At 40.1% G+C, this 26,204-nt stretch overlaps 1 long non-coding RNA gene across 1 annotated transcript; it reads right to left on the bottom strand.

Annotated features, from left to right (window-relative positions):
• Positions 1-21,957: 21,957 nt before the first annotated feature.
• Positions 21,958-24,470, bottom strand: LOC115356341 (uncharacterized). Its single transcript, XR_003927955.1, has 3 exons — positions 24,231-24,470; positions 24,113-24,136; positions 21,958-23,396 (listed from the first exon to the last, which is right to left on the bottom strand). It is a non-coding gene; the product is annotated as an uncharacterized LOC115356341 (long non-coding RNA).
• Positions 24,471-26,204: the final 1,734 nt, after the last annotated feature.

The raw sequence follows: 26,204 nt of genomic DNA, 5'->3' as shown, positions 1-26,204 counted from the left end.
ACATGCAGGCATTAACATGCAAGTTACATTTATTTATCTTTGTCATTCCAGGACTGACGTTTGATAGATTTTGCAAAGATCAAGGTGTTACTCTTTTTATGATCCTATTATCATTAAAAGGTGTAACTTTTTTTTTTTTTTAAAATCAAACTGTCTGTAATTTCTGATATGCATCAAAGCCGTGAAAGTGGAAGAGTCCCCACATGCTTCACTTGCACATTCAAACATTCAAGTTCAAGTTCAAGTTCAAGTTGATTTATCCACCACAGCGGAGAAGTGGACCTTGTCAAACCCACTGGAATAATGAAATAATCTGAGCCTGAACTGACGTGATCGCGTTGAGCCTGACGGGGTTTGGGTTCAGAATTACCAACTGAAGTGTTCAGACATTGATATTTTCCCACATAAGTTTTAAGAATGAGTTTCAACTTTTGCTGTGTAGTTTGAGCACAAAATGAAACAGAAGGCAAACAATTCATTCGGTTATTTTTACTCTTCAGATTATTTCTCTAACTGACACCACATTTGCTGCATCCAGGCCATTATAATAATGTGAAACTATTAAAAAAAAAAAAGAAAATTGTTTGTGTGGGGGCTCATTGGTAGCTCACCTGGTAGTGCATGTACCACATATCAGCGTTCAGTCCTTACCACAGTGGCTGGGGTTCGATTCCAGACTGTGCCTGTCTCTGTGTACTGTCACTATCAAAGTGAAATGGCAAAAACATAATCTTAAAAAATGCAAGTGGCAAACATATTCCAAAAGCCAGATAATGGAACTGTTGAGTGTTTTGGTAAATTTGGTCCAAATATGGCACGTGGAGTGAAGCATGTTTTTTTTTTTTCAATTTTTTTTCAATTTTTTTGACAATTGCTCATTTGCTTGATTTAGTACACAAGGACTTTCTAACAACTGCTGTTTTTGTGAAATATGGCTTTATATGGCACATGTATCCTCATTAATATTGTTTTGTAATGGTCACACTATTAAAAGAGCTAATTAACAAGACAGGCGACCTTGAGCAATCCTGATGAAAGCATAAATGTACATAAAGTAAATAAATTAGCTGAAGCACTCATGAGTAGAGAGGTGGTAAAGTGGTTATATATAGGAGTGCAGGCGTAACACACACACACATACAGAACAGTGTGCAACCTCATTAACTGTGTTGTTCTTACATGCATTCTATGATCCATCAAGGCCTTGAAAACAAATAGATCGGTCAAGGTTTTATGAAAATAGGCTGATATGTGGCCCAGGGGGAAAGTATCACGTATTTTCACAGTTGAAGCAGGACAGTGTGATGTTCAACAATTGCCTTCAGATTTGACTGAAGCCAGTGCCCACTACATGCTTTTTTTCAATATTGAATGACACAAAAAAAAAAAAAAGATTGGACAGCTCACCTTCATTTACTGAATCCAGGGCCATATTAGTCTCCTTTGCACACACACATAACTGCTGTCCTTGAGGAGAACCAATCTAAAGACCGAACACGGAGGGATGCGATTTTTTGCACTTGTGAGAATGAATTTTCCTACATCATGGGCAGCATACTGCTTTATTTCTACTTCTATGGCTTGCTGCTGTTGTTTCTGCAGGGATTTGCACAGAAAAAAAGAAAAAAAAAAAAATCAGAAACAAAGAGTGTGGTGTGGGCCGTGCATGAAGCAGGGAGTGGGTGTTACGGGCCGTATTCCTTTACAAAGAGAGCTGGAGGTTAGCTTTGCTGATTCGTTCATTCATTCAGTCATGATTTTTTTATTATTTTCTTGGCAATGTGGCAATGTAACGTTAGATAGCTCGCTAACATTAGGTATCAGTAGCATGACAGAGGGTCTTAAATGTGTAATACCAAATAGTCTGTGGTGATCTGACCACGAACGTTTCCACACGTCCCGTTTCGCCTCCTTCCTCCTTCCTCTGCCAACTTCCAGTTTGCATCAGCTGTTGAATGTTCCCACCACACACAGTTTGAGTCTTTGACATGCACACACTAAACAGTTATACCTGCTAAAATCAAACATGCCTGACCAAGCTGGCTGGGATGCGCTTGAGAAAGATCATGACAGCTAAAGTTCTGCAGCTTCCTGCAACCTCCCTCAGCTGCCCCGCACTGCCCAGGACTCTGCAACACCTCAAACTGCTGCCAATCAAATTGTCGAAAATCATGTAGACTTGCCCTCAACTGATTTCAGATTCAAGTAAAAAAACAAACAAACCCAAAAGAATCAAATTATTCTGTCAAATGAAAAAAAAAAAAAACCTTTATTAAAGTGGTTGAAGCATGACAAAATTAAAATGATTTAACATTCTGACTAGATGAGTGACTTGAGAACAGTGAGCATCTGCAAAAGAATGGCATTGTTGCTGTGTGTAAAGTGGCTGGCATGTTTATTTTTAGACCGTGCATGACTGACATATCTAAATGTCACTTTGATGCGCAGATAAACACAATAGCAGCGCGGCAGCAGCTGCAGCGCCTGGTGTAATGGCATTTGGTTAGGTCTGTTGGAACCAATAAAAGCCTGCAATTACACAACAAAAGATGCTAGATTGACAGAGCTGAATTGAATCAGCTGCATGAGAACACAACAATATAGAATGGTCGGAGCACAATACCTGTGTTGTTGTGGACAGTGTTTACATGTGTCGCTGCTGATTAAGAGGCAGATGCAGAGCCGCCGGGCCCACTTGGCAGATCAGGCACAGCGCCGAGGGACTCGCCTTCCTCCACCGCCAAACAAAAACAGAAATGTTATTTCTTCTGGTGATTTTCTTGTATTTTCTGTACATGTTTTTTAGTCATGTTCAGGCAATTTTTTGCTATTTGCTCAAAGCATTCAAGTTGTTTCACTTCAAACAACTATAAAAGTAGAAAGACACTACCCAAGCACAAAATAAATTAATTAATTAAATAAAAAAATTAAATTAAATTAAAAAAAGACAAGAAAATGACCTGAAAAAAAGAAAATTAATTAAGAAAATTCCCAGAAAATTATCCAATAAATGACCAGAAAATGATTAAAACTAGTAAAAAAAAAAAAAAAAAAAATCCTACTGGAAAGCTATGTACATTTATTATAATTAAAAAGCTAAACTTGCATGACACAAATCACGAACACGGAATTACCATAAAATTATCATAAAATTCTAATTTTTTTTTTTTTTTAAATGACAAGAAAATCACCAAAGACCAAAAAAAAGGGAAGTTTGTTAAGGGTCAAATCTGGTACTTCAGGTTGTTCATCTTTTGAATCTACATTGATTTATTCATGGTAAAACATTTTTTTTTTTTTTTTTCCCCAGGGCTGGCACCAAAACCTTCATCTCTGATCTCTGACGGATTCATAAGATTCATCAGTTTTTCATCTTTAAAGGCTGGACAAACTTTTTCTTTCTAAGTTCCATTCTCCTAATTAGGATCAGAGGTTGGTTCAAAACTTTGTGGCCACAGTGTGACTTCAGAGCAGTGATTTAACTTGGGACTATGTGTACATTCTAATACGCACCCGACATGTATCCACCCAGACCGTGGTATAACAATAAACAAATATCGATACATGTGAGATTCAGAGCATCACCATCTGACCAGGGAGCAGAATAATTCAGCAGCAGCCTGGGCTCGGGCCGGCTCGTCGCAGCCCTCAGACGGCTGAGAGAAACACGGAGGCGCCTCATGAGGCAGAACGATGTTGACATGAAGATAATGTCACATGTTGTGTGTTCCACGATGTGTGTGAGGGCAGCAAAGAACATTTTCTGCCTGATTAGATCGTTGCTTCACCGCAAGCATGAGGATGAACGCACTCAGGATGTCTGCAGGGCCATCAGTGAAAAGCTGGTAGTAATTTGAAAAAAAAAAAAAAGAAGTTGAATGCAATACAAGGCACTCCATCCTCACTTATTAACCACCATTTGGATTATCTTGGCTGTTTTTTAGCCTGTGGATTAAGTCAAATCTAATTGCTGGTATTTTTTTTTTCCCACTAATGTTCCATTAAGTTTTTTGCTCATTTGCAAATTGCCCTTTTCGCTTGTTTACGAAAGAAATCAAGTCAATTTGCACATGTTTCAAAGAGTTATGTTCACTAGATATCATTGAATGAGTGGTTTGGGCAAAATATACAATGAACTCAAAATATTTTAGTGCATTTTTTTGTAGCAGTAATCTGGGATACTGTGCTGTGCTCGTTTCAAGTGGAATATGTTGCACATTACATGTATTTGGTGATGAAATGTTGGTTAATTGCAAGGTGACTGCGGCTAGGTTAATGTGTATTTTATTAATGTTTTCTTGTTAACGGGTTTTGAATGCGCTGGCAATAAGTAAGATTAAGTCATAATCACTCATACATACACACTCGGGGGGAGAAACACAGGCATGCATGCGTGCAGGATTTGACTCATTAACTCACATAAATCCTGTTCCTGCTATACTAATCCTATTACAAGCATACTTCAATGAAACTGCTATTCAGACCCCGGGTCACCAATAGCAGAGATGTCCCTGCAGCTGAGAGGGGTGAGAAAAAAAAAAACAATAGGTGCTTGTTTTCACTCTTATGATCACTATGATGGGAGATATCTGTCCAACCTTGAGGAAGGAAACAAAACTATTCCTATGCAGCGCCCAGGGAAGAAAGGGGAGGGAAAACATGCTTTGTGTGAGTAATATATACACAACAGAGTCTATTTAACCTGAGTCAGTGTCAGGGGGCAGTGAATAGGGCTGGGGGGTGGGGTTAATGGAAAATGAACTCTGCTGCAATTACTAACAAAAGCTGCTTTAATTAAAAGCTATAGATTAGAGATGCTGGCAGAATGAGACAGCTTGAAATAAAAGTCGCTGCTGGGCTTAGCTTGTACAGTAGTGCTATTCAAATTACATTCCATAAATTGAGAAAAAATTACATGTATAAGTAGTTTCATAGCATTTTCGATGTATTTTTGAGGCAATGTAGCCGCGCTGTTGAGTTCTTCAGAGGGTTATTCGCTGTTTGCTGGAAGCTCAATGGCATAACATTGGTGTGACAAATGACAAAGGGCTTTATTTGGGTACATCAGCGATCCTGTTGTTTCAGATAGCGTGCAGACAAAGTGGATACATTTTAAAAGATGGTGAACAAGGCCATGTTAATGGACCGTACTGCTGGTTTAGAATGTTTGGCCCATTTACTACAATACACCCACATTTTACATTGCAACGAACCATTTTTGCAAATCTTTCGGAGGTACTTAAGATTTCATATCGTAGTGGAATGAATGGAAACAGTGGCTGGATAAAAATAGGGAAAATTATTATTAAATATTAGAGTTCTAAAAATACGACTGCTTGCTGAAAAGATTAGCAGAAATGTGAAGTATATATATCTTGTAGATATTACAGTAAATGTGCAAAATCCTGGATACAGTCTTTAACAGATACATAGTCGAGGCCAAAAAAAAAACAAAAGGTAAAGCAAGAGAGGGAGGAAAGAGAGCAGAAGCAGAGAGCAAAACAGGCACGCAGGAATGAGCATGAAGAAAGCCAATTGGAAGAGGAGATAGGCTGGAGTGTATGCGCATTCATCCTATGGAAGATGGCTGTGCTTGTGGTCCCTGCGCTGAAGGCTAAGCCAACATGCCCAGCGGTGATGAATTGGCCCTGTCAGGATAAGCCAAACAAACAGAGATGCGTATAGTGTCTGACAAGCCTCCTCTAGGCACTACAATGAACAATGACATTTCCCTGCAGTCTGGGTAACAATAGATGCAGAGATCTGGCAGGACACATACGCTGGGGGTGTGCAGCTGCGTATTGTATGGCTATGCATTAAGGTCACAGATATCAGTGGTTTAATGTAAAAGGCAGACTTTGGAGGAAATGCTACTCCAGGGTGACCTGACATTCCTGTTTCCAGGGGGACAGGGCCCAAATTGTTGCTTTGTGTCCTGAAATGTCCCGAACTCCCCCCAAACCCCTCCACCCCCTCTCTAGACAGTGCAGGCATTACCGGGAGACAGCTTGTGAGTTGTAGTTTTTATCTGTGGACCACAAGAATTATATCCTGCTTGTAAACGTCCTGCTCTCTTTTGTTTAAACGCTTGTCAAAGGCTGGTGAACAAGGTTTGAAGCCACAAGTGGTCACCCCATTCCTTGCATGGGGGAGAAAAGGCAATTAGTAAATTAGCAATAGTTAACACAAAATTTCTAATTTCTTATACATAAATACAAGAAAATTGCCAGACATTGAGAACATCAGCCATAAATGAATGAATGAATTAATGACTGAATGAATAAATAAATAAATAAATAAATAAATAAATAAATAGATAAATAAATAAAAATTTGGGGGACACATAAAAGAAAATGGGAAAAATGCTCCCCTTGAATAAATAAATAAAGTTAAAAAAAAAACATGTAAAATAGTAAAATTCAATAAATAAATGTATTAATTAGTAAATAAAATAAAATGGAAAATTAAACTAAACTAAAAGGAAACAGAAACAAAGTGAATTTGGATCAGTGGGTGAAATAAAAAAAATGATAAAATACTGCCAACCTGGGACTCAAAGGGTTTCAAGGGCATATAATTTCTGTCAGATTGTAGATATTCCAGAATCTGGAATATTCCAGAATCTGGAATATCTACTGAGTTTAGTATTTGTCCGGGTTTGCTCTCAAATCTCTGCCCGCCCTCTGCTACCTGCACTCTGCTGTTGCAATATAACACCGTTCACTAATGTGGCTGATGTTGAAGCCCAGTTGAACTGACAGGGCTGGAAAAACTGAATTAGTAAAGGCTGTTGCAGTGAACAAGCAGAGTGTGAGATTTCCTTCACGTCTTTTTCCAGGTATTACGTGCCTTCATGCCTGCGAGAAAAAGACTAAGATGGGTGACTTCTCAGTGATTTCACATTACAAAGGCTTCAAATGCCTGTCTCTTGTGAATCACTGATTATTATGCCACCATTGTACGTTTTTACAAATTCTTCTCCCAGTGCCTGACAAAGGAATGGCAGCTGCCTTTCTCTTTAAGTGCCATCTTTACTGAGCGCAGCTTTCATGATCAGATGAATACCTTTTCACCTAAGAATACGCTCTGCTGTTTTGAGAAACGGTGGTGACAAAAGGGAGAAAACATTCACAGAAGTCTAGATGAGATGTTTCAAGTCGAGTCAAATTTGTATAGCAGCGTCAAAGGCTTCACACACCCACCTTTTAGCACAGTAAATGAAAAACCAGCTGTAGACTCTTGATGGGAACAAGAAAAAAACAACAACTCCTACAGCAACCACTTTACGACAAAAAAATGTTAGTCACCTTGGGAAGGGCTTCACAAATCATGAATATTGATGACAAAATGGAGCATCAGCAAAATACATCAAACACCATGATGAGAACGCTCAGATGAAACATCCAGATCCAGTGCAGGGTTATCGATGCCGACGTGGTCATCACGAGCGAGACCTTGTGCACGAACTTCAGTGCTGTGTTGGTTGCTATGGGAAACAAAAGCTAAAAGAGACAAGGAGACAGGGAAACCACAAAGGATGCTGTCCAGGAATGGACAGAGATCGAGGAGCCACTATGGGTGTGAATCTCTGCCACTGACACTGATTCAGCACACGTCTCAATACATGTTCAACAATACGATGCATCTAGATAAGTTTTAATAGGCCAACAGATCTGCACGATAAGTCCTGTCACAATGCCATGCAACAGTGTGGGAATTTTTATTTGATTCTACTAATCCTATAGTTCTGCTATTAGCTGCAAGAAGAAATCCTGATAGATTTACTAAACCCAGCAACAGGAGAGAAAGGGGGGGAGACATTACAATAGTGTTAACATCTTATTAGAAATCTCATTTGTTGGTAGCAAACCATTCGACTGTGAACAATGCATTACAACAGTCCACTGTGCATAATGCATTTTAGCAATGAGATAATCTGCCCCATATGAAGACACTCAGTTTCATATGAAGACACTATGTTCCATGTGGGGATGCAGTTTCACATGAAGAGTGCTGTGGCTTTAATTACAGAATTTTACTGTGCAGAGGAAGTGGGGGGTGGAGGAACATTTTGATGCTACATTTTTCCATGCCTGAAGCTGCAGGTGGTGCCGGTGACTCCATAGCATTTCTGGATGTGGGGTGTGAGATTAGCAGCACTACCTTTGCTTCAGCATGCTTTGTTCAGCATGTTTTGCATAAACGGTTTGCAGCAAAGATTCCCATCTCTTCCTATAAAACCAATTCTTAGTCCACACTTGCGATTTATGAATGTTTGGTGGTGCGACATAACTGTCTTAAGTGTCCGTCAACATCTTTTGAAGAAACAAGGTGGAGAGGACAGAAAGGAGAAGGCGGGTGGACCGAGGAGAGTCATGTGTGTCATGTGACCTGCTAAAATGCCAAAAATGATGCCAAAAATGAAGCAAATGCATAATAAAAGGATGTACTTCAAGACAAAGTACTCTATAGATATCCATGGTTCACTTTGTACAGATCACTTTGTACAGATACAGGCCATGTGAGTGAAAATAAATAGATTGTAAGTCTGGATTTAGGGACAGCAGCAGGTCGTTCCAAAGGTCCGTAGCCAGCGTCTTGCACTTGGAGGTGTATAAACTGTTGAGATCTGATAAAAAAAAAAAAAAAAAAAGGATGGCGCAAGCTTGTGTAATATTTTACACATTAGCAGAAGCACCTTGAAGTTGGCTTGATGCTGAGGTTTGTCTCTTTGACCTAAAAGAGTCTGGGGACTTGCTTTGATGTTGTGTACAGCAAGGGCTTCAGTACTGAGGAGGCAGGAGGTGATGTGACTGAAGCGCCATCTTTCTGATTCATCCTGTCGTGAGAGAGACAGTTCCAACAGGTGTGAATGTTACAGGTGATTCTATTAGAAAAAAAAAAAAAAATTACTTGAAAATAAATAGCACTTTGCAACGGCACTGACGACCTGTTGTCTGTCACAAGACAAATATCATTTTTGGGCATCTATGAGCATCAATTAATTAATTAGAGATGTAACGATTAACTGATTTCATTGATTCATTGATTATGAATTCTGCCGATTCAAGTGAATTTATCTGCCAAAAAGAAATGAACAGAATGAATTACACCACACATGACCTAATGCTGTGATCTAACAGAATGCTATAAATTGCAGCTTAGTTTTATTGAATGAATATTGATGAGGTAATTCTATTGTCTGATTTTTTTTTTTTCACATTTCAGATGAACAAGTGCAGTGTTACATTACTGCATGCGTGCATTAATGGATTTTGGCGAAAAGTATTTCTCAATTCGAATCATATCCACTCAGTCAAATTGCCAACTAGTGAATCATGAATTAAATTGAATCCAAATGAAGCCAAATTGGTTCACACTCCTGGCTCATTAGTGACAGTACTTTGATGTGAGGGTATTTTTAAGAGGTCTAGACCTCTTCATAGACCTGAGCTCTTTTCAGTCTGATGAATAATGTGCTTTGAGTGGCTCATATGGGAAAAGCCTCTGTTTTAGTTCTCCTACATCTGAGTGCACATTTGATGCCACGATTCATTCTCTCCCACTTGAGCTATAGAATCTAAAGTAACACTTTACAATACCAGTGCACTAATATGTACTCATCAATGCTTAACTAATGCAAAGAGCGTCAGTCGATATGACTCAAAGAAGTCAGCCATGCATTAATATTTATCAAACCAGCAACTAATAACTTGATTCACAGACTGAGTCATATATGAATTGCTATTAAGTCAACATCTAGCATTGATTAATATTGTAAATTCATGTGTTAATATTTAACACAAATAAAATTCAAAAACATAAAAAATAAACACAAGGATAAAAATAAATATGAAAACCAGTGCTTAAACTGAAAAAAGCTAAGGCTATATATAACACAAAATAAAAGCCAGATTGGAAAGACAGGTGTTTAGTTTCCTTTTAAAAATACCAAGCAAGCTTGTCATTCGGATATCTTTGTAACACACATCCTACAACCTAAAGATCTGGGGCAAGGAAGATGACCCATCCTGCCAGCAGTGTGGAGCCACCCTTTGCCCCCTGAATTATATCCTGACTGGACGTCCGAAAAGAACTGGCTCTCTCAACCAGAGCACTGGTTGAGCCCTGCAGTCAGGGATTCAAAAGTGGGAACATGTGGCCAGGTCCTGCTCTTTCACTACCAGTAACAGCTGTAAATCTTTCAGATCTCAAACCTTAGTGTGGACGTGTGGCCTGTCAGGCAGTATCAAAACCAATAACCATAACCATATGTGCTTTATTATGAGTTAATAGTGAGTCAATGGTCGCGTGCCTCACAAAGTAAAGTCATACCATAATGATATCTTTGTAAATCAATAGCTAATGATTCATTGAAACACAGGCTGATGATGATTTAAATCCTCTAAGTCATAGATTTATAGTTAATTGCTGGCTGTACTGGACCCTTCTTAAGGACAATATGAACAAATTGCATAACAATAAGTGAAGTGCACTGTTAAATGACTGGATGCATGGGATGGACTGCAGATAAACTGCAGGAGCTACTTAAAATATGGTTTTGCAAGTTCCTCCTCTTGATGTTATCCCATGTTGGCAGGGTGATCAGATCATTTTCACTGCTGGGAGTCCTTCCGCACCTCCAGCAGGTGTCTCAGGGTCACAGGCCTTTCACCCACTAAGCCTGCACGCCTCACCTGAGTGGGGTAGCAAAGATCAGATTAGGCTTCACCTGCAAAAGGGTACAGTATTTACATAAATTGTACTATCGAATTGAATAAATTCAGAAAAACAGCTTACCTTCTGATTGTGAGATAGCAGATGAAGCCTTTGACACAGGTCCGAGCTCTGTGTCCTGCTCAGCTGACAGCACTCTCGGCCACACGTCTGTGTCCAAATGCTGGGCTGATGGTGCACCCGAGAGTGCCGTCTGTCCAACAACGGCCCCTGTGCTGGTCAAGCTCAGATAAATCTGGGTCAGCCTGTCCCCCTCCAGCCTTCAGCGACTCTCTCCTGTCCTAGATATATTTTTTTGGGCTCAGATTTGAGGTCAAACCATTTTTTTTTTGTTTAACTTCATCTATTGTCCGCCTTTTGCTGGATTTACAGCGTTCACTTAACAAGCAAAGGTAGTTTTTTATGTTTTTCATTGGAGCCCTTTTATGGGGGATTGGCGGGGTGTTTATGCATGCTAATTAGACTCAACTGTCATGCGCATTTGATTTACGACGGACAGTGGGACTCATCAATATACAAGCACAGATGCGAACTTTGGTTTAAGAACACGGCATGACTCTGCCATAGACTTTTCTTGGGACGTTTCTGATCAAGAAAAGTAGGAACATTTTAGGAAACTGGTGAATGAGACCTGTTTTTCTTATCTTTGACACATTAGTTGTTCCTAAAAGCAGCAGCACTGTTGTGTTTTGATGACTTGATATTGGATGCAGTGAAATGCTCTGAGGGCAAAGAGTCCCCAGGGAAACGTTTGCTTTACACAGCCAGTTATCAGTTCTGTGGTTTATGAACTGCGATAACTTTGTTAGTCACAGAAGCAAAACATGGTGGGTGTTTCAACCAGAATTTCAAATTTGAAAAACAAGGGATTTTGATTATATGTTGTGAAATATGTAGTCCTGCATGATTTGTAAACTGGTTTTGTTGCACTGTAAAATGTGGGTAAATCGTAGTCAACATTCACAATCACTGTCATGGTCCTTTAACTCACAGTAGAGCTGTCTAATCAACAGAGTGCATCCAAATTACAGTGAGTTAGTTACTATGGGGTCTTACCCTGCAGAGTAAATCAGGATAAGGGTCGGACATGCCCCAGCCATAGTCTTGAGAGTAACTAAGAAGAAACATCAGATAACGTCCATTTCAGTTCTACTTAATTAGCCACCAGAGTAATTTAGAATTGATTCTGGGATGTTATTGATCCCTATTACATTGATGGCTCTGCAGACAGACTCAGCAGACGTGCACCATGGACTGGGACTGCCAGAGATGATGCCTCACCATCCAAGAAGCTGCTTACCACAAATCTTGAAGAGGACCGAGGAGACCTGTTGGAGGTCTGTGGCCAGGTCAGACCCATCTCCTCACTTAAACATAAAATGGCACTGATTCATCAAACAAGATGGTGCCAGCATTAGCCACTGGTGCCTGGACCACTATGGCTTCATGCATCTTGACCAGCATGCCATTCTTCGACATAATGTTAATGCTGGGGCAACCAGGCTTCATTAGGATAGATTTGTAGGGGGCTACCAGGGGCTACTGTATTGTTTTTTTTTTAGTTATGCACCCGTGTCCACCAAACTGGCTCTAAAGGCTGCTCAAAAGCAGGATAATTCTCTTCCCTCTTGAATATCTGCATCCATCTCCCATCCAGCCAATCTCAGTATACTTTACTCATGCAACCTTGGTCTTTCATTTCAATCATGCAGATTAAAGCTACATTTGGCAATATTACATGAACATTACATGCTGCAATTAGCACTGCAGCCACAGAAAAAAATTCCATTCCAACTATATCTAATTTGCTGTCATAAGGGACTAAAGAAACCAGAAAATATTCACATTTGAGAGGCTGGAATCAGAGAATTTGGAAAATGTTCTCTTTACAGTTCTCAATAATTCACTGATTATCAAAATATTGCCGAATTTAATAGTTGGCAAGTAACAATTATTTGACTAACTGTTGCAGCTTTAGAAAATAACATGAACGGGCAAAGTTCTCATAGTGCTGTATGCCAGGTTAGAATCAGTTCAAGTACAGGGTTTCCCACAGATCAGGGTCTTTCCTTTCCCGTTGGTGGAAACACAAACACCCCTTCATTCCCTTTGCTGTCATTTGGTATTGAATCCGATCTGATCACTGCCTTAAAAATTACCTTCCCATAACCTCTGATCACTGCCTATTTACATACAGTCTGTTGTTACTGTATAAAAGCTGTTTCTCTGACATTGCTCCTGGTCAGCACACCCTCTCACACCCTCTGTGTCGGTCAGTTCACAAGTGTGCCGGCATGCTTCAATAAACTCAAATCACTGCAGCAAACCTCTAGACTGAACTGCCAAGTTTTTTCTTCAACAGCTGTCAGTGTACTTTATCCACCATTAGAATTAACATTAACCCTGGGCAAATCAATAAAATCTGTTGTTATTTGCTGAACTTTACATGTCATTTAAGTTTCTAGGGAATCTGACCCGCATGTTACCACATGTCATCCTTTCCAGGCAAGGAACACAAAATTGCAATCAATATACCAGTTGCCAAGCACATCATCTGCTCAAGATTTTAAAAATTTGTCCATGTTGTCAAGCAGGCTGCTCACATTCTCCAGGCACCATCACTTTGGAAGGGCACCACAGTCAGTGGTGTTTTAGGGGGTCTGATGGATGCTGCATGATTTAAAAACACTCCGTCCTAGGTTCTGTGTTATTCCCAAAAGAATGAAAGCATGCAGCCTTCCCACAACCCAACTATTGTCATGCTGTTACCCACCAGTGAGCCGGAACCCATAGTTTGAAGATCACTGCCGTGGATAACCACTGATCAATTATAGACGGACAGGCTGATCCACAGTCAGAGAGGCAGACAAGTGCAAACACAGACACACAGCAGATGTGTCCCAGCCTGTGGTTTGGAGGGCGGTGGGGAAACAGGGAGCACTGGGTTGGGGATCCTGGAGAAATGTCAAACTAAGCATAGATCAATGGAGGCATGATGGGGCTGTCAGGGAGCATTAATGCAACACTGCTGATGTTTTAGTAATGAGGACAAGCTGTACACAGGGGCAAATGTGTGGGGACCCAAATGAGTGCCAGCGAGGCACCGAGGATCAGTCAGCGAGTCAGACTGGCAGAGGGAATCAGACGTGGAGGCAGAAACAAACAGACAGGATGACTTGGGAAGAGAGAGACAAACAGCAAGTCAGTCAAGACAAACAAACAAACAAACAAAAGACTTTCTGCTTAGCAGCATGTGTCACTCATAAGATGGTGTGACATTTTATTTAACAGGTTTTACAGTATAATCACTTTCAACAGCAGTAGAGTGGAAACCGCTTACAGTGATAAACCGAAAAACTCAAAACGCTTGGGACACAATCATTCCTATCTAAAAAATTGCTTATTGTAATCAAGTTGTCTGTGTACAGCGGTCGTTTTGGGTCTTTACATGACAATAAATAATGATAAAAATTTAACGCAGGTAGCAGGGTATGCTACTTTTTCTCATTCTTAGCAAGCTGTTGCTCCTGTTTGCATGACTGACATTACAGTATTTGGAAATAGCACAATTTTGCCTGTAGTTTCTTCATACTCTGAACTCAAAACCACTATGTAAATTCACAAAAAAGTCAGGTAGTTGCTCAATGACATACCAGTTTCTAGGCCTTCTTGCTAGCAGGGGTCTGGCAAAATTTGAATTTCCTTTTCCATGTATGTGTCCACGTGGCTTGGCTCAAATGGCTCGAATGGTTGCACTTGTTTGTCTGTGTGCCTTAACACTGCTGTCCTGCTCTTCACAAAATTCACTTGGACCCGATGCAGCAACATTCTCTTAAATATCTTTTACATTTTCTCTTAATTTCTGTTCAAAAGTTCAAACACTCTTAACCATCTAAATCTGCATTAACCCAGGTGTGCCGAATCCCACCTTTTTCGAAGCTGGAGGCGTGTGCCTGAGCATTTGCTATTTGCATATGTAACACTTCCTAAACACTTTGAGGGCAGTTTGCTGTTCTCCATTGCTGTTGCTGTCAAGCAACCCGAAATCTCCCTATACAGATCAGTAAATTTTCATTTTAAAATCATTTTATATGCCCACATACTACGACTGGTCAGGCTTGCAGTGTTGTTTCTTGCTGTGGTTTATCGTTGGCATTGTGCAAATGCAGCCCTTGCCCCTGCAGATTTGTTTTTCCTACAAATAGTTGCTTTGCAGGGAGGAATTATACAGTATGTCACAATGTTGCCTTTGCTGAAGTGTGGGAGAAAAATTCTGTTGTTGAGACAAAACAAAAAACAAAAAAACCTATCCCTCTGTTCATTAAATTTGTTCAGTCTCCCAGCAGCCGCAGCAGCAGTGGTCAAAGCAGTGTCAGCCAACTCTGTTACCTCAGCGTCTTTAATTTCAATATAGTTTTCTCTTCGGCCCCACTTGACCCACACCAGATCTGTTTGTCATCCTCACCATGGCCTCCTCGCTCCAAAACTCTGTCGGACTCAAATTGAGCTGTGCTTGCTCTCACTTTCTGTCTCCCCAATTTGTCCTGCGGTGCATGTGAATTTATCAAGATGTACTGAAAAATCAAACAGAAAAATAAACCATGCATAATTAATTTGGCGATTCAGAGCCAGACAGAAGATTGAAACTAAAACCAGTGGAAATGATAAATTGCAGACTAGGGATAGCTGAGCCTTAGCCCAACTACAAAAAAAATAATACTTTAATCAGCTATGAGTTTCACAAAAAACATGATGTTAAGTGTTGTCCAGACCTGCTTTATACAGAGGGTGAAAATAACAGACATGGCTCTCCTTTTCAGGTCCATTTTGTGAAGGGAAAAAAAAAAAAAAAAAAAAAAAAAGGAACCAAAGTTCAGCCCATGGTCAGACAGAATCCGACAGACACTGGATAAAACAGTGAATTTGGAATCAGACACGGGAAATCAAAACGAATGGCAACCAGGCTCAGGCAATCAGACAGACATGTTAATTAGAAGGAAAAGAGATCCGGAGACTCAAAGACTACTTGCCACATTGATTCATAGCAGTGAGTTTGAATGTTTGACCCATTTACTACAATCTCCCCACATTTTACATTGCAGTAAACCATTTTGCAAATCATCCATGGGAACTAAGGCTTTCGCAACATATAATCAAACATTATTAAAATGTTATTCCAAGTTGAGCGCCCAGGGAAAGAACGGGAAAGAAAATCATGGTTTGCGTGAATAATACAGTCAGTTTAACCTGAGTCAGTGTCAGGCTGCAGTGGGACTGAGTGGTAATAGATTCATGAAATTGATTAGATTACAGCAATATGACGACAAAATCAAAATCTTTAACAATTACTGACAAAGCATCCTTTAATTACTTGTTAGGCCACTTACAGTTTGGAGAAAAAGCTATAGATTTTAGACACTGGCATAATTAGATAGTATGAAATTACAGTTGGTTGTGGGATCAGCTCTTACAGTAATGCTATTCTAATTACATTCCATAAACTAAGAAAAAAAAATGGCATTTTCTATACATTTTACCCACCTCATAATGTTCTGCTTCTGCGGCCAGCAAATTGGTTGCCAACCATAAACCAAAGAGCTGATAACTGGCTGCGTAAAGAAATGCTTTCCGAGGGACTATTTTCTGCTGGATGGACTATCACCTGCTGCCTAATTTCAAGTCATCAAAGCACAACAGTGCTGCTGCTTTCAGGAAAACTAACGTGGTAGACTTTATTACAGTAATGGAATACTGGTCTGAAGTAAGTTTGAAGGTGTGAAATTGGAGTGGAATGACTGGAAACCAATGACTGGATAAAGGAAAAAGCTCGCTTTGGGAAAAAAAATATAAACATGAAGTTTATGCACTTTGTAGATATACTAAATAAACATGCACAATCACAGGTATGATTGTATAAACTAATCCAAACCAAATGAGGTCAAAATCTTGCACTTGGAGGGTAGAGCCCTGATGGAGGCCAAAAACAGTTATTAACATTTCGCAGTGATATGAGACAGGCATTGGGTGTGGATGGTGAAACAGCGTGTACATAAGAAGCCTATGTGTGAGTCTGAGTGAATATTAAATTTTGAGTCGGCGGATGGTCTCCATTAAAATTTCAAAAATCAACCGCTTAACCTTACAAATGTAGGCCACTTTATGTTCTTAAAATGTTTGTGCGCATTTTAGCTATTGATACAACAGTCTGAGTGAAGCTTTGAGTCACTTCTAAGTGAGTGTTGAACACTTATTTTAATCTCTGTCTTTGCTGCTAAGCAGTCACTGTCATGGTAATGCGCTTGCCAGAGATCGCCTGTCAATCAAACAGTGTGGCTGGTACTATGATGTCTGTTTCCTTGTATTCCCAGGGTGCCTATGCTACTCATGTTCTTACTCGGTTTTTATTCTATTTATTGTAAACAATCTGGAAACATAAAACGTACCACTTCCTGTACAGCAAAGGAAAGAGCTATCAGACACCAACAGCAACTGTAAGCTTGCATGAACTGGCTATGTGTTGAATTATGTTGTGTAACTGATGATACAGACAGTATGGACGTTCATTTATATGAAAATGGTATAGAGGATTACTTTGACAATTCATAAGCATGTCCTTGAGTTAAAGGACTTTAAAAAAAAAATCTCATCAGCTCCATTAAATAAAAATTGAACATCACAATCTCACCACTCTCCAACAGAAGCTGGCAGTGAAAATGCATCACATTCAAAGGAACTGGACTGCAACTGCCAAATCTGCATGAAAATGACAAGAAAGAGCTGAGAAAGCAATTTCACAAGAATGCTCCGAAAGTATTTTACATGAGAAAGGGTGTGTATACATCCATCAGTGTATGCATTTGTGCATGTTAGCACCACTTCATAGAATTTAATAGTCAGGAACATACTTTTGTGTGCATGCATGTATACATTACCAAAGTTTTATGAAACCTCTATGAATATGTGTGAATATGTATGTGGGGAGGGTGAATGAGACTCTAAATTTCCCATAGGTGTGAATGAGTTTGTGTGTTAGCCTTGTGATGGACTGGCAACATGTTCACGTTTCCCTACCTTCTTTCCAATGCATGCTGGGATACACACAGTCCCTTGTGGTCATGATTAAGAACAAGCATTGATGAAAAATAGATGGATGGTTTGGTACAGATGGATGGACAAAGTGAAATCTCATTATTTTGATGTCAAATTTGGCATCAAAATCTCTGATCATGACAAAGTTTCATTATCCATCACATTGCCAGCGAGACACTCGCCTCCAGTAGTGTGAAGCCTAGCCTCTCAGCCTCTCTGCTGATAAAGAAGCAGGATTTTCCAGGATTTTCCTCGACTCACTGATGGATACAGCCACAAGGATCAATACCTGCATAGCTACTGTGTTTTCTAGTTCACCAGCAGCGATGTTGACACAGGCATAAGTTTGATCCCTCCCAAACTGAGTTTGCTGGTGAATGTACATTTCATCCATCATCAGTGAGCACATTGTTTTCTTCCCCTCTCTCCTGTTCTCAGAGAAATTACTTTTCAGAGCTGTGAAAGATGCAATGGTACATCTCTGACAAAGTCCTATGCCTTTGGAGAATAAAAGTGGCTGTTAGGCTACTTCGAGAGCAGTATACCACCCCCTTCCCCCCAACTCCAATGATACCCTGACATTGTCAAACCAAAGACATGGCTTTCTGATTTAGTGTTTATGGTAATGCATTGCCTTGTAACCATTCACCCCGTTCTGCCTCTTGGTCGGCTGATGCTGACCTCGAAGCATTCACATGAACTTGGAACTGGGAATTTCTGACATGTCAAATTCCAGCCTTCCTTAACTCAAGAGTTTCATGGACACAGACAGCACAATGTTTGAATTCCTCTTTATAATTTAAAAAAAAAAAAAAAAAATGAAAAAGGCAGTTACATCCGAGAGAATCAGCTACAAAGTGACATTTCTGGAGAGCAAATAAAGTCTACAGTCTCTTCTAAAATCTTTATGCAGTTGGTCCAGGTCAGTTTTCAAGTGCAGGTCAGCGATTCAAAACAGCAGCTTTTCTTCTTTGCCTGTTTACTGCCTGTTCACAAAGCTGGAGAGCCTGCCCCTTGCTGACCCCTTATTTCAAGCGATTGTGCTGGAAACTGTATATTTTCACTGGTGGGAAATAATCAAATGTTGACAATGTTAACAGTGTCAGAAAACATTTAATCTGAGGTTGTAGGACTATCCACAAAATGTTGGAGATGTTGAACTTTTCCATAATAATGAATCAAGTTCACATTCTCACCCTCAAACCTTTTGCCCAATAAAGTCGGACTCCAATAATGGCGGTTTACATCTATATTTATCATTATCGTTATAATTCTTACGGCTGGAGTGTGCAGGGAAAAAGGAGGACTGGTGTATGCAAACTCAAAAAACTGTTGGCGTTCTCCTGACCTTCTTTGTATGATTTTCAACTTTGATATGCCCTAACCAATAAAGGCATTTTAACTTACATCCTTGACTCGATGCGAGTGTGCCTGAAGTAAGCCCAGGGGCTCCTCTTCTTTTGCTGATCATCTTTTTGACTTCAAAAGCACCTTGCGTTTACCTGGAGTTTACTACCTAACAACTGTGAGCATCCACTAATTTTTTTTCGTTTTGTCTCAAAAGGTCTTTTGACTGTAACAGGTGCTGATTCATGAAGCGCAGTTTACAAAAGCCCTCAGAAACAGCAGTGTGAATTAAAAAGGATGATTGAACCATTTTGAAAAATATAGTATTTTACCACCTGAACCCACAAAGTTTGATGTTTGAAGTTTGATGATGTGTTGCAGAATCTTTCCAGTCTGACATGGCGTAAAATAATGTTGACCATTTATCAGAGGTTGAACTATATTCTTATTTGGTCTAAACTCTCTCTGCTGGTCCTCAGTTACTGTGTTGACTGGCAGGTGCCTGAAAGGTTCGTGAAATGTGATAGAGTAAGTGGAGTAATATAGGAGGTGCAGAAGTTACCACATCTAACTATCCCTTTAAAAAAATTTGTATACTGGATTGTGGGCGCAGACAGCTTTTGTAAAATATGGATTGGTGTATGGACCAAATATGATTTTGCTTATGGAGCATCAAATGCATAGGGTGGGCTCACTGGATGAGACAGGAGAGCATCAAGACCACTGAAGAGCACATCCAGGCAGAGGGTGACGGCTAAGGTTGCCAGGGGAATGAATGAAGGATTGTTAAAATGCAGCACAGGGACTCTTCATACATTGACATCACACACACACACATTTTGACTAGGACAAGCACACTACAGGATGACACAGATTATAGATCTGCCACCGTCACATGGGAACAAGAGCGTCCTTCTTGATGCTTGTGAGCAAATCAAACATGTCCACTGGATTGAGAGTGACTGCAGTTCAAAGACGGAAATGATGGAAATGTTCATATAAATCAGCACATTTTGTTATCACTCCATGTGCACTTGGAAAATGTACTTTATCATCAAATACATGCCTACATAAAAGGAAAAAAAACATAAATACATAGAATACATAGAAAGTGCCCGCAGAATCTTGTGACATTTCATACACCCAAGATGATGACATAAATGTATCGTTTTTTTATTTTATTTCGTTTCCTTCTTGACATTCATCGACCACTAAAACAATAAATATGGGAAAAGACACTGGTGCGTATTTCCTGTATTCCCTGTGGTTGAAAATTGCCCAATCTGACAACATGCGTGTAAAAATTTCCACCCCAGATCCAGTTATTTTCGACGTGCAGAGACAACCAATCAGTGGCCACCGAGAAAAGCCAAACATATCACACACATACCACTGTTGAGTGAAGAAAAGCAGGTCCTTCAACACAAAGACAAAGACTGTATGTAGTGTTTTTATATTAGTCATCACAAGTTTCTGTAATAATGAGTAACAACGGAAATGTAGTCACACAGACAAAACAATAGCAAAAATGCTGTTGCATTAAAATATGTACAATACATGGACAAAAGTATTGGGCCACCTACACATCACACCTACATGAGCTTTTGACATCCTAATATGACATTCTAAATCCATATACATTAATATGGAGTTGGTCCCCCTTTGCAGCTAGAACAGCTTCCACTTTCTCCAAAATGATTAATTCAGGTGTGTCTGACCATTGTTGTAAGGTCAGACACACCTGGATTAATCAGTTTGGCCAGTAATGTAAGATAGGAAATAAAGGATCTGGTTAAAGTTCAGGAAGTAGTGGAGGTGTGCATAAAGCCAGTTCAGTGAGCTCTTCAGGACGAGCCATTCTTTCACAAATGTTTGTAAAGGCAGACTGCACGGCTAGCTGCTGGATTTTATACACCTGTGGCCATGGGACTGAATGAAACACCTGAATTCAATGATTAAGAGGTGTGGCCCAATGCATTCGTTCATATAGTGTATTTTACAATTAGAATCGCAGGAAGGGCAGTGGTATGAGACAGTATTTCCTCAGGGAAACTGGAGCTTAACACAGCAAAAGATCAGATCTGTTGTTCATAAATAGCGACGCACAATAAATGTATGGCACCAAAGATAGCAAGCAATTAATATTCATTTGTGGTCCCTCTGTGGCAAGGTATTCCACAGTCCAGCTTCCCTAACTGAAAAACACTGAAAACACTGTCTGGCCATATTTTGTGGACCAAAACTTTACCCAACAGTTTCTCTAGAGGAGACTTTTGCTGGCCTTAGGTCACTGTTAGACGTCCTTATGTCACTGTTATATTTCTCTCCCTCTCTAAAAATATTAGATTCAGCACTGGAAACCATTCCAGGCATATTCCTGTCTTACTTTGCAAGCGATACAGAGAGTGATTATTCTTGGCAACATACAGCACAGGCTGACAAATGCAACATTGAATTAAATATATTCCACTGTTGTAACGTACAATGAATCTGTCATCTCGCTGTTCTCGGCCTTGTCCCTTTGCTCTCATAATCAATCAGCATGTAGCATACATTATGTGTGTGTCACTGCTGTGTGTATCTGAGCACTAACTGCACTTTCAGGGAGTGGAACCCCAGCTGTGGGAGGCTGAACGATATCCATTTAAACACATTTAACTGAAAACAGCATGCATACTAATGTAACATATGCTGCTTGACAGATGCTTTTATCTAAAGCACCTCACAATACTATGAAAGTTTTTTTTTTTTTTTTTTTTTGTATCATGGGAGGCCCTAAAGGGAATCAAACCCCAGTCCTGCTAGTGTTAGTGCTTTGTTCAACTTAATGAGCTGAAGGATAACCAAAACTCTAAGATCAGCAGCCTGTTGCTCCACTTTTACCTAAGTTCTACCCTAGGCACATTAACATTTTAATGGCTGTACCCACTAATATACAAAGTGTCAACATAGACTTAAGTTACAACTTTTCTTTTTTTATTAAGATTATTTTTTGGGCGTTGTTTTATTGGATAGCGATAGAGAGAGGCAGCAAAGACAGGAGAGAGAGAGGGGTTGACATGCAGACATGACATGCAAAGGGCTCGGGCTGGAATCTAACCCAGGCCTCTGCAGGAGGACTTAGCCTTGATACATGGTAAAATAGATGTTGGCATGGTGGGAAAACTTGCTGGAGGAGGAACAAGTCAGCAGTGCATCCTCCATGATGGATGACATCCTTTTGATCTGTCTGGTAATTTCAGGAAGTTGTGACTGCCGACTTGCAACAGGAAACAGACAGAAACGCCGCCCTTAGCTCTTCTCTTCAAGTGTGTTTGGCACCAAGATATTTTGTGACTGGATCATTTAAGGACTTGGTTTGAGATTCCATTCAGGAACATAAATCTATTGCATGTGGAGCAGTAAAAATAGCTGTAAACCGTCAACAGGGGATTCCACAGCTTTTAGCTACTCTGTTGAAATTAATGGCTAATGACCTGGCTCTAGCCCGTGCAAAAGCAAACATTGTTCTTAAAAGGTTTGCAAGTTGAACCAACGTCAAACTGGCACTAGCACCAGCCAGGGTCATAAGAGCTTGAGATGCATGCTGTAATGATGGCAATCATGTCAATAAAAAATGAGGGAATATTGCTGATTTCTGAAATTATGAGAAAAATAGTTAAAGTACCATCAGCAGGTCCATAAACCTGAGCTATGCTTTGGGAGGGTTTTAGGATTTCCAGTCTAATGAGTTTCTTCTCCATAAAAATAGGTACCAACAATGGCTGTCACAGCATTAAGCCTCAGTTCCATATTCAGCGCTTCTGGCAGAGATTGAAAAATAACAGCTCAAGTCAGACAGGCGAGGATACGTCTAAAACATATGTGTGAAGTCTGCAGGGACACCATGACACCTCATCGAAATGAGGACTATTTTCACTATTCTGGCTTTTGAATTGTGGACACCATAAATGACTTTAAATTATATTAAATTGAGTCAAGTACTGGAGGTGCTTCCATTTATCTTGTCCAAGGCGCTGTCCCACATTTCATCTGAAATGTCTCTCCCAAGTTCTCCTTCCTTATCACGTTGATTTTAGTCCAGGGAGAATCCTTGAGGGAAATCACAGTTTCATAGATGTTGGATACGAGGCCCTTCACTCTGAGAGGGGTTTCTAGGATGACAACCCATGATCTCAGTGGCATATTGGGAATACTGGGGTTGCGGGAACAAATTGACATACCTGAAAATAGTGGTGTTGGCAAAGTTATTAAAGTTAGAAAAACCAAATCAAAATAAAAAGCTTTAAAATTAGTAAGGCCCAGAGAGAAAAGGTAGTTCAGCTGGGACAAAGAGGTGGTTATTGCCTGATGGGCTGAGGCTTGGCAGTTACCTGAAACCAAAATGTAATCTAAATTTACACCAAATGTTTATACTCCTCCTGCAACCCCCTGCAACCCCCACAGGGTTGCAGGGAGGAGTAAGTTGGAGAAGAGGGAGATTTCAATGTGACAAAAAGCTAAAAGAGATGTTGGAAAATAAGAATTGTCTCTGGAGAAATTCCTTTCGGATCTTTGTTGATCAATATTTCTGAGCCAGTCATGCACTAAATGTAAGCCTGTGTCTGTTTATTGATGTTTAATTTCTATTGTTCCTATTTTACTTCGTTTTTACTTACTTTTATCCTGTGTGTGTTTGAGATGTCTGTTACTTGACTTAGTGCTTCTTGCAGCTCTAAACATTTCTAAGTTGATGTGCTTACAAAAATTGTGCTGTCTTGTAAAAATACAGCCTCTCTAACTAAGACAAATGAAATGCCGTTAATCTGAGTCTGTAAGCAGACACGGACAGCAATAACTGCAATAACGGTCAGCAGATAAAGGCTCTAAGATCTGTATAATGGATAAAGCGGACTATAGTTTAGAAGCATCTAGACAATTAGAAAACAGACAACATTACCTTCCCCTGGAGGCTCCGGTTCACCTACAAACACAGGAGAAAATAAGATTGATTATTGATACATTATATCAGAAAAAATACATAAATGCTGGATGGTATGACAATAGCATAAACTTACAGTGTTTCTTTAAATAGATTTCCAAAAATTCCAAAAGTGTTTTCACCTTGTCAGTTGTGTATATTAATGACAACAAATAAATCAAAATACTGCTATTACCACTACTACTAAAGTCATAGTTCTGTGTTTTGACTTGTATTTTGGACTTTGACTTGTGTTTGTGGACTTGTGTCTCCCCCCTGACTCTGTGTTTGTGGACTTTGTTCTTTGAATTGTGTTCATGCTTGTCTTTGGTGTAGTTTCCTTTACCCTGCTGTGTCACTCATTAGGGTTTTCACCCGTGTCTTGTTTGCCCCTCCCAGCTTCCCACACCTGTCCTGAATCTGTGTTATCAGCCCTGATTGTCTTGTGTGTCCATGTGTGTCTTGTTTCCCCAATTAGCCCCAATTAGCCCCAAGTGTATTTAAGTCCTGTTTCAGCTCAGTTCAGGTGTTTGCCCGGTTGTTGTCTTTGCTGTGTGTCATGCCCCTGTTTCTAGAGGTCCCAGTGCTTCCAGTAGTGATGGCGAGATGAAGCTTCATAAAGCTTTGAAGCTTTCCAGCCAATTGGTTCGCAAAAAGGTTCATTTCTTGAAACACAAACCCCCCTGCTGGTGAAAAACTGCAACACAGGCAGATTTCTTAAAGGTCATTTCACCTACAGTATTTGTGATTCACTCATGGCTCTCAATGGTGCGGGCATGGGAATAATAAATTCATCTTCATATAGGCCTATGTATTTCATGTATGGTTCATGGATTCATTCAAATAAATATAATTTCTATTGTTTAGTGTATATGGGTGTGTAACGTGGCAAACCAATGAAGTCTAATGTTAACTGTCAAATGCTTGTCAATATATAATGTCTGTTGATATTTGAAGAAATCATATAATGACAGGGGGACAATTGTATTATAAAACTGTTGGTGTTAACAAGGCAGGGGACAGTGATTGTGCTTATGAACATGGAGGCCAGTGAATATGCTTGTGCAACTGATGTGGGGTCACTTTATTCATTTTTATTAAGAAACAGGATTTGTTCGACAGTGCTGGGATTCAGACGGTTCCTCTTTTTGGAAATGACTTCTCCTGCTTTGGAGAACACTCTTTCGCATGGCACTGAAGAGGCTGGGGTGCACAAGAACCCCACGGCAAGCTTGTACAAGTTGGGATAGATGGACTTCTGCTTCTCCCAATATTGAAGGGAGTCCTCTGTCCTGGCAATGCTTGGTTCAGACAGATATCGCTGAACTTCAACTGTGGCATCAGCGGTCACATTCCGAGTTCTTCTAGATTCCTTCACTGTGGCATCTAAATGGCTCCACAGTTTGTTTCCTAAGAAGAATAAACAGATAATGTAAGTGAGTGTCATATATCAAATTGACTTTAAACCAAAGCAAAATTAATTTATAATTACCTGGTCTTTCAACTACAGCATCCTGTGATGATGATGATGCTGCAGCTGGAGATGGCTGAGAATCAGTCGCCCTGATAACATTAGCACATTCTGAGGTGAGACGTTTCACTGCTTCATTAGCCTTTGTTGGGCTAAAGAAACCAATTGTTTTGTATCTAGGGTCCAGTAAGGTCGCCAGAGACATAATGCTCATGCTCTGCAAATTGTGGAGCTTCTCCCTCGGGAGCCTGATGAGGTGCTCTCCCAGTTCTCCTGCCAGTGGAGTTGTTGCTTTTGTTGCCTCCTCTTGGAGCATCCTTTCCACCATTTTTAACAATGGTACCACTTTTGAGCCAGAAACCCTTTTTTCCTCTGATAGCTCCACAGTGGCTTCATGGAATGGAGCGAGAATAGACAGGCACCCAGTGACATTGCTATATTCTTCCGAGGTCAGTGCAGGGATGTCGGTTTCAAGGCCAGCCAAAGCTGCCTCCACAGGCTCCCTGAGATCCACCAGTCGCTGCAGCATTTGAAAGGTGCTGTTCCATCGAGTTTCAACCTCTTGAATTAGTTTGAGCTGTGGTTTCCCCATCTGCTCCT

This window comes from Myripristis murdjan, chromosome 24 (genome assembly GCF_902150065.1).
Source record: "Myripristis murdjan chromosome 24, fMyrMur1.1, whole genome shotgun sequence".
Taxonomy (NCBI): Eukaryota; Metazoa; Chordata; class Actinopteri; order Holocentriformes; family Holocentridae; genus Myripristis; species Myripristis murdjan.
The sequence above is the reverse complement of the archived record's forward strand: the minus strand, read 5'-3'. Positions and strand labels throughout refer to the sequence as shown.